Below are 12,508 nucleotides of genomic sequence, written 5' to 3'. Positions count from 1 at the left end.
TCACCACTTCAGAATTGAGCGGATGTAAAGCGAAATAGTTCCAGTCTCTGTAAACGTCAGACTTCATCGAGTAAGTGCAGAGAAATGAAGATGCAGGTGTACTAAACTATCTGACTTACTTGTTTGCTGCTGCCTTGCGTGTCCCCCCCCTCAGCTATAAACGGTATAATGATGCTGACCTGTAGAGCTGTAAGACAAGCCTTTTGTTAAGGCTGGCACAGAAACTTCTAACTTTCTGAAAAAATAAAACATAGTTCTGCAGAATCTGTTTTCATGTACTTGCTTCTACCAGGCACTGGTTGAACTAGAGGAGATAGTTCTGTGTACAGGTGGAGAAGCACAGGTTTGTAAACTTTGCTTCAGAAGTACTGCTAACATTTAGATAAGTTAAGGCTACATCAAGAGTTAAGTGAGATTAGGTCATTAATTGAAATGCAGAGAAACAGAACTTTTTCCTGTGCAGGTGCTGTAATATTAATATTTTTAAACTGACTTTGAAAAAGCTTGTATGCCAGATGGGTTTGTCCAGTCCTAAGCACTCAAGAAATATTGAAGTGAAGATCATGATATCATTGTTGTGCTTCAGCTTCAACTTCCTTGATACGGTTTTTTCCTTTAGTTAGAGTGAAGATATTTATAGCGTAGTTGTGCCCGTTGACAAAGGCCTTTCAAGTACTTGCTCTCCTTAGGTGCTTATATGTGTCAAAATAGCGTATTTGGTTTGAGGTGTATATGTACTTGGTTGCATAAAGGAGAAAAAAAGATTGTGGACAGCCATATGGTGATGTAGTTACTGAATTATTGGTTTTTATTTCTAAGAAATACAATAAGAAACTCAGCTGAGCATAAAGCATGTATTACAGCCCGCCTTGTTTATGCACATCCCCCATGCAATGAAACCCATGCTCAGATATGTCAAGTGGCTGTTGATACCCAGACATCTGCTGCACAAAGTATTCCCCACGTAAGTGACATCACAAATACACAAATGCAGCTTTTTTGGAACATACAACAAATACTGTCAGCAGTGTGTTGTGCCACTGTATGCAGTGAGTTTGTGGTAGTATTTTGGTTTGTATTAATGCTAAACTAGTAGCTGTTGACCCTAACAAACACCTGCATTTTGTATTTGCAGTATCTTCAGTATGCTTAATACACAAATATATTTATTTTATGTCAAAAACTCAGTGTTAGAATTTACTTTTCATAAATACTTTTAGGTTATTTTTAGAATCTCTTCTATCTAGATAACCTGTCATTGTATTTAGAACTAAACAGCTTAGTTAACAATAAATCTTCCTCAATCCTGTCATGATTGAGATAGAAAATTTTGATGTGGCTCACTTTATCTTGGCTAAAGTCTGAAAATTCCTTCTTTTTGTACAAGCAAAACAGGTTGAATTGGTTTTTAATAGTTAACTTCTGTAGTGTCTTTCAAGCAGCTCAGTAACAATAAACAGAAGTATTCACACAGGTGATGAATGCTTTTGGAAATACTTGCAAGCTGTTCTGAAGTATCATGAGTGCATGAAATACCATGGAGGAAAAACTGAGGGAGCAGGGCCTGTTTAGTCTGGACAAACCAGAATCACATCAGTGTCTGTAAGTATCTGAAGGGAGGGTGTCAAGAGAATAGAGCCAGACTCTTCTCTGAGATGCTGAGCAGTAGGAGAAGAGGAATGGGCAGAAACTGATGCACAGGAAGTTGCACCAGAATATGAGGAAGAACTACTTTGTGCAGATGGTCACACACTGGGACAGATTTCACAGAGAGGCTGTGGAGTCTCCCTCATTGGAGATATTCCAGAACCTGGACAGAGTTCTGGACAATGTGCTCTAGGATGACCCTGCTTGAGTAGAGAGGTGGGACTGGTTGAGCTATTGTGTCCCTTCTACCCTTACACATCCTCTAAGGAGGAAGTGAAAACACACCACTGATTTAGGATAGTATTCATCTTGTCTCTACTTCTACAACTTCTCAGAAGTCGTTTCATAGCATTATACAGTAGAAATCTGTTAATTCTGTGGTCTTCACTCACACTTACCTAAAATTTAGTATAAGAATCCTTTGGATTTTGGATTGTGCCTCATATTCTTCTTTGAGTTGTCTCAGTATAATTTGGACATTAGAAAGCAATATGTAGTTTTTTTATATCAAGTTACCATGTTTTCTCAGTATGGTTTTAGTAACTAACAGGATATTGATGCAATAAGCAATCAATTAGCTTGTAGGTAATGGACTTGGTTAATGAAATACAGACTTTAACATTTCATGTTTTAATGGAAGTATCAAGATTATTAATATTAAAAGAAAAAAGTGTCAGGATTATTTTATGATCATTGAAGTGTATTTGGAAGTTTCCATTTTAAGTTTAAAAATGTATGTATGAAACACACTGAATGAATGTATGTGAACTCTGCTGTGAAATAGTTGTAACTCATTTTTAAGTGAATCTTCTAATTGTTTGCTGTTCAAGCTCATATTATTTTCATAATCCTTTTTTTATGAATATTGGTAAAGCAAAACCCCAATTAGTTCATAGACACACCTCTGATACCCTTCAGATTAACATACCCAACTTAAAAAGTTTCATTACTTCACACCGTTGGGATTTTGGTTCTAATCAACTAGAATTATCACTACAAATGCAACTTCGGTTAAAATAGTGTTAAAAATAAATGTGGTGGTTATTTCAACAGCAGATCATGGTATGCTGTCATAGAACGTTAGGTGTTGCCTGATTGCTGTTCAGTTTTAGTTGAAAGGTAGCAATGAGTTGTGTCATTTGTAGCTGGGTGGTAAAGCTACTGGGCAGTGAGCATTTGCTCAATATTGTATTTCAATTTAACAGGGATAATGAAGGATGGGAGAGAGGTGTGTGGTTGGAAGAAAGATTAAAAAGATAAATGCTTTTTTGGATTTGGTATCTCCATGTGCTACTGTAACAGTACCTCTGACACTGCTTGCTGGTCATGGTCACAAAGATAATATATGCTAATTTGAACCTACTGCCAAAGATTAATTGGATTCATGAGTATGTTCATTTGTGTCTTAAAGCAGTTATTCTTTATTAAATATTAGTCATCTCTAGTGGAAATAAAAAATTTTAGAAACATTAATGCTTTTTGAGGTCAGAGAGAATTCATTTTGCCATTACTTCCACATGGATTTTAAGAAGATAAATAAAATTCAGTGGACAAGACTGTGGTCTGAATAAGTAAATACAGTTGTATTACAAGACAAATAATTTGATTTCCCTATGGAAATGTTAATTGAAAGCATTGAAGTTTAAGTAGCAATAGCATTTTGATATGGCCTTCATAGGTGTAGTATTATTCTTCAGGGGTGCGTTTTAACCCTAAGGTGATAGAATATTAATCTGTAATGGAAGACAGATTATTGATGTAGACTTTATTTTCAAAATAAAAAGAATTTAGACTGTGCAAAGTAGTATGATGCTGCTCTTAATGCAGTGATTTTTTTGAAGCTACGAACTTTATATTCTTACCCTATAACAGAATTCTGGTGACATAGTCAAACATTACTTAATACTTAGGTTTTACACATAGATTAAATTGTTGGAGTGAAAGTTGCTTATTTTTCTGGAAATCAGATACCAATAAAAAGCTCTTACTTTTCTGTTAATGGTATGATTGTTGGCTGCTTTAAATAGATTCTGAAATGTGCTGAGTTTCACAAAGCTGAGTTTGGCTGTTAGTAGATCGGCCTTTTTTTGTAGTAACTGGCATGTGGAGGGAACTGGAAGGAAACTAGGACTTCTCATTGTTGTGTGACAAGAGTGCAAAGAAATCATGAAAGCATAAATTGTGTGAGTTGGCTTTCCCTTTATTAATGGCAAAAGGTTCTCAGGATCACATGAGCTTTTTCTCGTAGCTGAAACCCCTGCTATGGAGAATCCACATTGCTGCTGTTCTTCTATTTAAAGAATCTCAGCCAAGAATCTCTTTAGAACTAAGCAATTTTTTTTCCTTACAGAATAGTGTTAAAAATTCTGATTTAACACATTTTATTTAGGTGTATTACACAAATATGCCTACTTTGTCTCATTGTTCTCTCACTATAGGTGAAGGAGGTCATAAAACTCAGTATAGTACTTGGCTGTGCTTTGCCATTTCTTGGAATAAGATTTAAATTTTTTTGCATACTATAAGGTGAAAGTCAGCTGATGAATGAGAAGCATTTCCCTGAAGCCCTTACTGGCTTGTTGTCAACTGGAGTTTGTGGGTTGAGGACTCTGTGTAGGTAGTGAGGTGACTTCTGATTCAGGTCTGCCAAGCTGCCTCAGTGCCAGGGCAGGCCATGGAGCAGATTGTGCTGAGTGCCATCTGGTCTTCAGGATGACCAGGGAATCAGGCCCTGCCTTCCTGGGATCCTGGCATGGATTTATGGAAGGCAGGTCCAGCTTCACCAACCTGGTCTAATGTGACAACGTGACCTGCTTGGTGGATGAGGGAAAGGCTGTGGCTGTTGCCTGCCTGGACTCTAGCAAAGCCTTTGGCACTGTCTCCCACAGCATTCGCCTGGAAAAACTGGCTGCTCATGGCTTGGACAGCTGTGGTGTCTGGGTGAAAAACTGTCTGGACATTTGGACTGTGGGAGTGGTGATGAGTGGAGTTACATCCAGCTGGTGGCTGGGCACCAGTGGGATGCCCCAGGGTCCAGTGTTAGGACCAGTCCTGTTGAAAGGAGTGTTCCCTCAGTCTGCAGACAACACTAAGTTGGGCGGGAGTGTTGATCTGCCAGAGAGTAGGAAAGATCTGCAGATGGATCAGAACAGTCTGCGTCAGTGGGTGAGGCCAGTGGCCTGAGGTTTAAAAAGAGCAAATGCACAGTCCTGCCTTGGATCATAACAACTCTTGCAACTCTACAGGCTGTGGGAAAAGTGGCTGGAAAGATGCCTGGTGACAAAAAGGGGGAGCTGGTCAAGAGCAGCTGCACGTGAGGCAGCGTGTGGGCAGGCGGTCAAGAAGGCCAAGGGCAGGGTGGGCTGTGTCAGCAGCAGAGGGGCAGCAGGAGCAGGGCAGCGAGCGTCGGCCTGTGCTGGGCAGCGCTGCGGCCGCAGCTGCAGCGAGTCAGCGAGTGCTGTGTGCAGCTGTGGGCCCCTGTGAAGCAGAAAGACCTTGAGGGGCTGGAGCGTGTGCCCAGAAGGACACGGGAGTTGGGCAAGGGGCTGGAGCATGAGTCAAATGAGGAGCAGTTGAGGGGGCTGTGGGTGTGTAGCCTGGAGAAAAGGAGGCTTAGTGGTAATGCATTGCTCCCTACAACTGCCTGAGAGGAAGTTGTAGTGAGGTGGAGATTCTTTCTGCCTGGTAATAAATGATAGGGCAAGAGGAAACAGGTTACAATACAGGAGGCTTAGGTTTGATATCAAGGAAAATTTCTTCACCAAAAGGGTTGTCAAGCATTGGCACAGGCTGCCAAGGGCAAGTTATGGAATATCACAAAGTGGTAGAAAAAGTTACCATTTCTAAGTCCCTGGAGGTACTTAGAAGACATGTGATTGTAGCACTTAGAGACATGGTTTATTGAGTGAAGGCTTGGCAGTGGATGTTGATCTTCAGGGTCTTTGCCAACCTAAATGATTCTTTAATCTTAAAAAAATGGCAAAGGAATAGCTGAGTAAGCATGTCAGGGTAGAACTTTTTGCTGAAGTGGATTCCTGCTCCTTATTTTGGTTTGTTTTTTGACGTCTGAATTGTTTGGTTTTGGTGTTTGTGATTTTAGTGTGTACTGTTTTTGGGAATATGGAAAGGTAAGAGTGTGAATAAAAATACAATACATTATGGTTATAGAAATAAGAAATGAGGTTCCAACATAGAGGTGAAAATAAAAGGTAGTGTAACATTAAATGTTTCCATATAACTTCAGTAGATACTACCCATCAGTGTCTTGCAAGACTTTTTTTTTGTGCAAAAGTTGTGTGAATATCTTTGGTCACAGACTTCATGTTCAGATATATACAGAATGGATCTGTATTCCATGTTTCTACTTGTGTTACGCTTGGAGAAACAGAATAAACTTCAGAGTGATAGGAGCAAAGTGTTAGTACATCAAAATTATTATAAGGAATTTGTCCAGTCTGCTTGTTATATGCCATGTGACATTTTGTTGGAATAATTTCATGGAAATTCCAGTATGGTACTAGAAATGGAGAAACACAGCATGTAGTGTGCAGAGATCTTTGTTGTGACAAGTGTTTCTTGCTTTTGGCTTTTATAGTTAATAGGTTTTTTATAAGTAGTTTGGTAATAAATTTGTGTCCTTCTCAGTTGGGATAGAGTTGCAGGCTCCTACCTTCTCTACAATTCATTACACATGTCATTATAAAGACTGTGTTCCTGATTGCTGTAGGTAGTTGTTCCTCAGAGTGCATAGAAAGCTCTTGCGTGAAACTGATCTCTGTTCTCAGAAATTATTCATTTGCCAAGTAGCAGAGTTTGATGAATATGAGACTCCTCAGTTTCTCTTAATTACAACTTACAATAACAAAAAAGCTAGTGCTGCAGAGAAAGGTAAAATTGAGGTGAGTTTATAGCTAGACCTCCATTTCGGTGTTTTTGTTTGCAGGGAGGAGAAGGGGAGGGGGAAGGGTTAGTTGTTGCTGGCAGCACAGACCTGAAGATCAAGCTTACACAGTCTGTTAAAAAGCAGTCATATATGCCATTACAAGAGGACTGCCTATCAAAATCTCCTTTTGCAATGCAGGTATGCAGGCTCCTTGTTATGCAAGAGGATAATATTTTTTTCGCAGATAGTGTATACAAACTACTTATATTCTGAACATACATTTTGGAAAGTTGCTGCATAGTTAACGTTAATTAACCTTTGGTTACATTTGGAAGCATATGTGGGATGGAATGGGAAGGAAATTTACCATGTTCATACCTACTTTGGGACATTGGAATTTAGTGGCTTGGAGAGTACACTGGTTTAGTTTGTAATTATTTTAGAAGTGTTTGTTTCAGACTTGTTATTGAAATAAACTCTCCAACCAATTTGTTACATTAGGAAGTCAACATTACTCAGATTGCTGAGTGTGTGGGGATAGCTCTGCCCAGCATCGACACCCACTGTCAGACCTTTTCACTACACATTGTAGCAAAAAAATTAATGTTCGTTGTCTATAAATAGGGTCATTCTCTTCATTAATTAGTGTTCTAGTTTCTGTTGCTTCTTGCTTTCTTGCTTCTCATCCTAATTAGCCCACATTTTCACTCCTTTAATTATCTTTATCACAGAGAGGTTTTCAATACAATTGCTAAATTTTCTTTGTTACTTTCTTAGTTTAGAGTTTTGCAAAATATCCTTGTGGTCCATGAAGTCTGTGTTCCTTGTGTCCAGTTTTAGCACTAGATCTCTCCCAGGCTGTGTTAACTGCTCTAGGACTGAGAGCAGTGAAGCTTATCCAGCTTGACTGGAATTGGTTTTAGAAGAATTTCAGTAATTTTCCCAAACTCTGTTCCTACAGAGGGAACAGCAGGCTATGACAAACCTTACTAAATGCTGGCTGCAGTGACAGGTGACAAAGCAGAAATTTACACTGCTTATGGTTAATTAAAACAATAAATTTAAAAAGTTATTGGGAAAGTTATTAACTAAGCACTATATGGTATAACTAAGCGTTAGTCATTAATAGGGATCAAACACTATTGTGTGAAGGTTATAAGAATTTTCCAACATTTTCCCCCACTGCTACATAGACTCTTTTTTCTTTTAAAAATATAACTTTGTTTGGAAACAAATATAGTAACAGAACTGTCATGTAATTCACTAGATACAGGAAAAGTGTTTTGTGAGGCTGTGGTATAAGAATTTGAGCAGATATGTTTGTGTTCCACCAGAAGCAGTCATGCTGCTTGTCCCTCATAGGTGGTCAAGGTTTCTTCTACTAGTGTGATGTAGCAACAGCTTTTATTTTCTTTCTAATGGAAACATTGAAACATTCAGTTATCACTGATAATTGAAATATTTTAAATGCTCATATATTAAAAAAAAAGTGGAGTAGAAATGGCCTAATTTCTGATGTAATTTACTATTGCAATCTATTCCTTGCCCACTTGAACCATCTGTAAAGAGGTAATGCAACATTTTTTGAGTGCTGTGGTGTTGACTGTCATTTCAGTTATCAACGGTTATCTCCATTGTTTTTGTAAGTCTAACATCCTTTGGAACAGGCTAAGCTTCATCAAACTATGAAACAAGACATGTATTTTGGAAATGGAGTAAAGTAGTTTGATCAGACAAGCTCTTAGTTTTATTAAGTTTTTTTATTAAGTATTTGTGTTTACAGTGTCTGAATAAAAATACTGAGTTCCTCAGCTGTTCCTCTTGGACTCGGGTCATAGTAGCGCTGTCTTTGTAGTTCTAAATTCAGATGCAAGTCTTGCAAATAACTTCCACTTTGTCTCAAGTCGCTGACATCTTAGTGTCATACTGCTACAGTCTATCTTGGTTAGTGCTGCTCAGATTTCATGTGTCTTTTCCATGGTTACTTGTTTCCAAAACACCATCCTAATACTTGATGTTTTGAAAATACACATTTGAAAGTATTTATTTGTGTGTCGCAAAGTCTTTTGGTAATCATATTGATCTGGATGTTGGCTTTACTATTCAAAAAGGTGTAAGCTGGTTCTCAGGCCCAGAAATTTGGTATGCCTTCATTTGTTAGCTTTTTCATGTAATTAAGTGGTGAGTTCTAGTGCCCAACACTTTGAAACATTATCAGAAGTCTACTTATTGTCTTTTAAGGGTCCAAGTGGGTGACCATTGCACTGCTTCTACCTATTTAATAAAAAAATATTTTTCCTGTGGCTGATGTAGTTCCTGGTTTGAAATTTTGGTATTCTATAGCAACTTGCTTATTTCAGTGAAAATGCTGGCCATCTTACCATTTAGCTCTTCAGTTAAAGCTTGAAGTACATAAGTAGAGACTTAATTTTCATGACAAAGGGAAATAGCTTTTATTCTGAAAGAAAAGTTTGTACTTTCAGGCCTGTTCCAGCACCCATAATGCTTGCCTGCACCCCTAATGCTTGCCTGAAAGAAAGAGTGTCTCTTATCCTCATGTTTAGAGGTTCTTTGAGTGAAAAATTCCCACTTATGATGGGCAAAGCGTACGTCGTAAAGGGCTAAGTAGCTGTGCTGCTTCACTATAGTAGAAAAGATACCAGACCAAAGTCGTCTTGAACTCCTCAGTACTTTTTTTCCCACTTTTTTTGGTGTTTTTTTGTTTGTTTTCTTGTGGGGTTTTTTTTTTTTTTTTTTTTTTGGGTTTTTTTTTGGTTTTGGGTTTTTTTTGTTTGTTTGTTTGTTTTTTGGTTTTGTTTGTTTGGTTTTGTTGGTTTTTTTTTGTTGTTGTTGTTGTGGCTTTTAGAATTCATCTCTGTTGTGGAGGGAGAGATACAGGTATTTGAGTTAGACATTCTACAAAGAAAATGCTGTATATGCCTTGAATAATGGGATTTCTGCCATTAAATGCTTGCCTCTTCTTACTGAGATTGTTTGCAAAGTCTGTATTTTTTACTCAGAAAGATCTGCATTTAAGATCTCTATCCTTTCTAAGCTGTTTCCCACAGAATTTGCAGTCCAAGGGCTCAAGTAAAGTCTTCTTGGTTACTCTGTATTAGTCATGAAAGACTTACATGTGGAATGAAGTTTGGGTAAAATTATTGGCTATCAACAGGTGGTATGCAACAAAAATAACTGCTGTGTAGCATCTACTATGGACCAGGATCTAGACCAGTTAAAAAAAAAAAAAGCTGATTATGTTACAATTTATTTACTTCTGTCATCAAAAATGTATTTGTCAGCAGTTTTGCAGTAAAAACTTCAGTTACAATAACCCTAGTAACACTATTCTTGTCACCTGTCATTGCTGAGGAGATAGTGTCTGCAGGTAGTGCTGAAATACATGAGATTCCAAGGTTAACAAATCCAATATATGATTGATATACTTCCACATAGTTACTTTTTAACATAAAGTTAAACTGATTTTTAAAAATAATTTTTTAGTATACTAAAAATTTTGTTTACAGACTTTATAAATACCATATTTAAAGACAACTGAATGCTTTCAATACTTCCAATTTCTTTATATACCTGTTTCTTTAATCATTCTTCGTACAAGTTTTCCTTCTTCTCTGTATTTCAGCAGAATTACTGTATTAGGGCTTTGTTCTATGGTATTCAAATTGTTCAACTACAAGCATTTCATTGTATAGGAGTCTGATTTTAGCCCATTGTAGTGGAGCAGTGACTCTGTTTCCACAAAAGCAAGGAAAATACCTTACAGAATGCATGCAAATGATTTCTAGAATTTTTCTACATCTTGTTTTGTTATTTCAGTGAAAACTACAGGTCTAGATTAGAAATACGAGATGAAAAAGGGCACTGTGATTTTTCTTTCTTTCCAAATACAGCTTATTTGTTTATATGCATTGTTATAGATGTTAGTTACTTTTTAGAAGTCTGATGGATTGAACATGTCTTAGGGGATAAATGACAACATAGAATAATGATGCTTTATTCACATGTATAAGTGTCTAAATATGTTCAGAATGAGCTCTAGAAAGGTTTAAGAGCAGGGCATAGTTTGGAATCACTTAAACAGCTTTTATTAAGTCAATCTTTTTGCCTTTTTTTTTCTTTTTTTCACTTCAGTGTCTCTGACATTTCATACAGGGTACCAAGAAGCACAAAGTATGCCTGAGTACCCGTTCATATACATACATGGTTATTACATTTTTGTCCTAGAACATCTGTGTTAATTTAATATGTATACACTGTAAATCTATATCCTTGCATTCAGTTAGATTCATTCCACTGTTGTGTTAATGCACGCCAGTGCAATCAAGTAGCCAGAATATTATGAGGCTTCTTTTTGGTTAATATAAGACTAATGGGATGTTTGAATTGGCATGGAATTAGGTCTCTGACAAAAGCTTTAGATGCCAGTCCAAGTGATGGCTTGCTAATTAAATGTCTAAATGTCATTTAAGACCTTGAGAACTAGACTTGATTCATAAAGCTTTTTCCAAAAAAATGTTTCAAGTGCTGGAAGCTGAAAAGAATTAATTGAATGGAGAAAGAGAACTTGTCTTCCTCTAAAACCAGTGGATTTGTGTATTGCTTTGTTTTCCATGAAAGAGCAGTTGTCCATACATGACTGTCTTTATACTGTTCCAAATCACTCTCTCAATTTTACTTGTGAGCAAGATGTCCAGGTCTTTTTTTTTCCACAAGTGAAATAGTGCCCAGAATGATGTAAAGCTATTGAAGAGTCCATGTGACAGTCTGGTATGTGTGCAGCAAGGAAGACCTGAAATTAGTTGTAGTGACAAAGCCGGGTTGTAATTCACTGTTTTCTAATTTAGAAGTCTTAGGTGGTTTAGAATATTTTAACTTGTTCAGAAAATACTGGAAGATGTGTTCACCCTCAAGGTACCAGTGCTGCTGTGGCTGTTTTATTTCTGCTCTCTGCCAGTATATTAACTCTTGTCTTAAAAGTCAAATGCTCTCAATATGGGTGGCTTTGGAAGGTACTTATCTGTTACTTCCTTAGCCAGTGTCTGTTGTTTGAAAATTTTCTGACTAGTGATGTAGAAGTGATGGAGTTCTTTAGAATGCCAAGTAATTGTTAGTGTCAGCAGTTTGCCACCTGGTTCACTGTTTGGAGAAGAATTGTCTGTTTTATTCAATATGTGTTCCATTTATGTTTACTGTACCATTTCTGAGCATGGATGGATAGTGCTTTTCATGATTCTTGCCTCTGTTTTGAATTATCTAAGTTCTAAATATAATTATATTGTTTGTGTTTTCTAGAAGCCTCATAAGGTTCAGAACTGCTTTATGTTGTGGAAACCTCAAATCCTTAAAAGGACGCAGCTTTTATGCTAAAGCAATTTGCTGTTCAAAGCCTGCGGTGCAGAACACTACCAGGCACTTGGACTGGGCAGTAAGGCTGTCATGAGCCTCACTACCAGCACTTGGCAGCATTTGCTCTTCGGGGAAGGAGGGGCAGAAACCAGTAAATATGAGAACACCAGGAAAAATGTCAGCCAGGTATAGACTAGAAGGCCGCTACTTTTGTAGCTCACTCAGTGAAGTCATGCTGTGACTCCAGCCTTTCCTGGAAGTGCTTGGACATTGTGGAGTGGCTGTGTTTTGTCACAGGTGCTGTCCCACCCACCTGTGTGGTGGGTGCACATCTGGGCACACAGAGCCATTCTGGTCGAGTCACTCATCCAGATGACTTCAGTTACACCTGTATGTGATAATGTGATGAATGAGTGCCACAACGTGAATATCGAACAAAATTCCCAAGTGTCTGGTCACGAGATGGGGAAAAAAATCAAGTAAAGCAGAAAAATAAAGAAGTGAGACTGGACAACAGCTCATTCATAGTCTTGAATAAGAAAATTTCAATTACTGACTATTGTGTTTCTGGAGAACGACTTTGGTTTTCTGTTCAAGTGACAGAAGGGATTT

General features: G+C 37.8%; 1 protein-coding gene across 3 annotated transcripts in view; it reads left to right on the top strand.

Moving 5' to 3' along the window:
* Positions 1–12,508, top strand: part of APC (APC regulator of WNT signaling pathway) — a 94,659-nt gene that overhangs the window by 717 nt on the left and 81,434 nt on the right. The gene's annotated exons all lie outside the window — the stretch shown is intronic.

This window comes from Passer domesticus, chromosome Z, assembly GCF_036417665.1.
Source record: "Passer domesticus isolate bPasDom1 chromosome Z, bPasDom1.hap1, whole genome shotgun sequence".
Lineage (NCBI taxonomy): Eukaryota > Metazoa > Chordata > Aves > Passeriformes > Passeridae > Passer > Passer domesticus.
The sequence above is the reverse complement of the archived record's forward strand: the minus strand, read 5'-3'. Positions and strand labels throughout refer to the sequence as shown.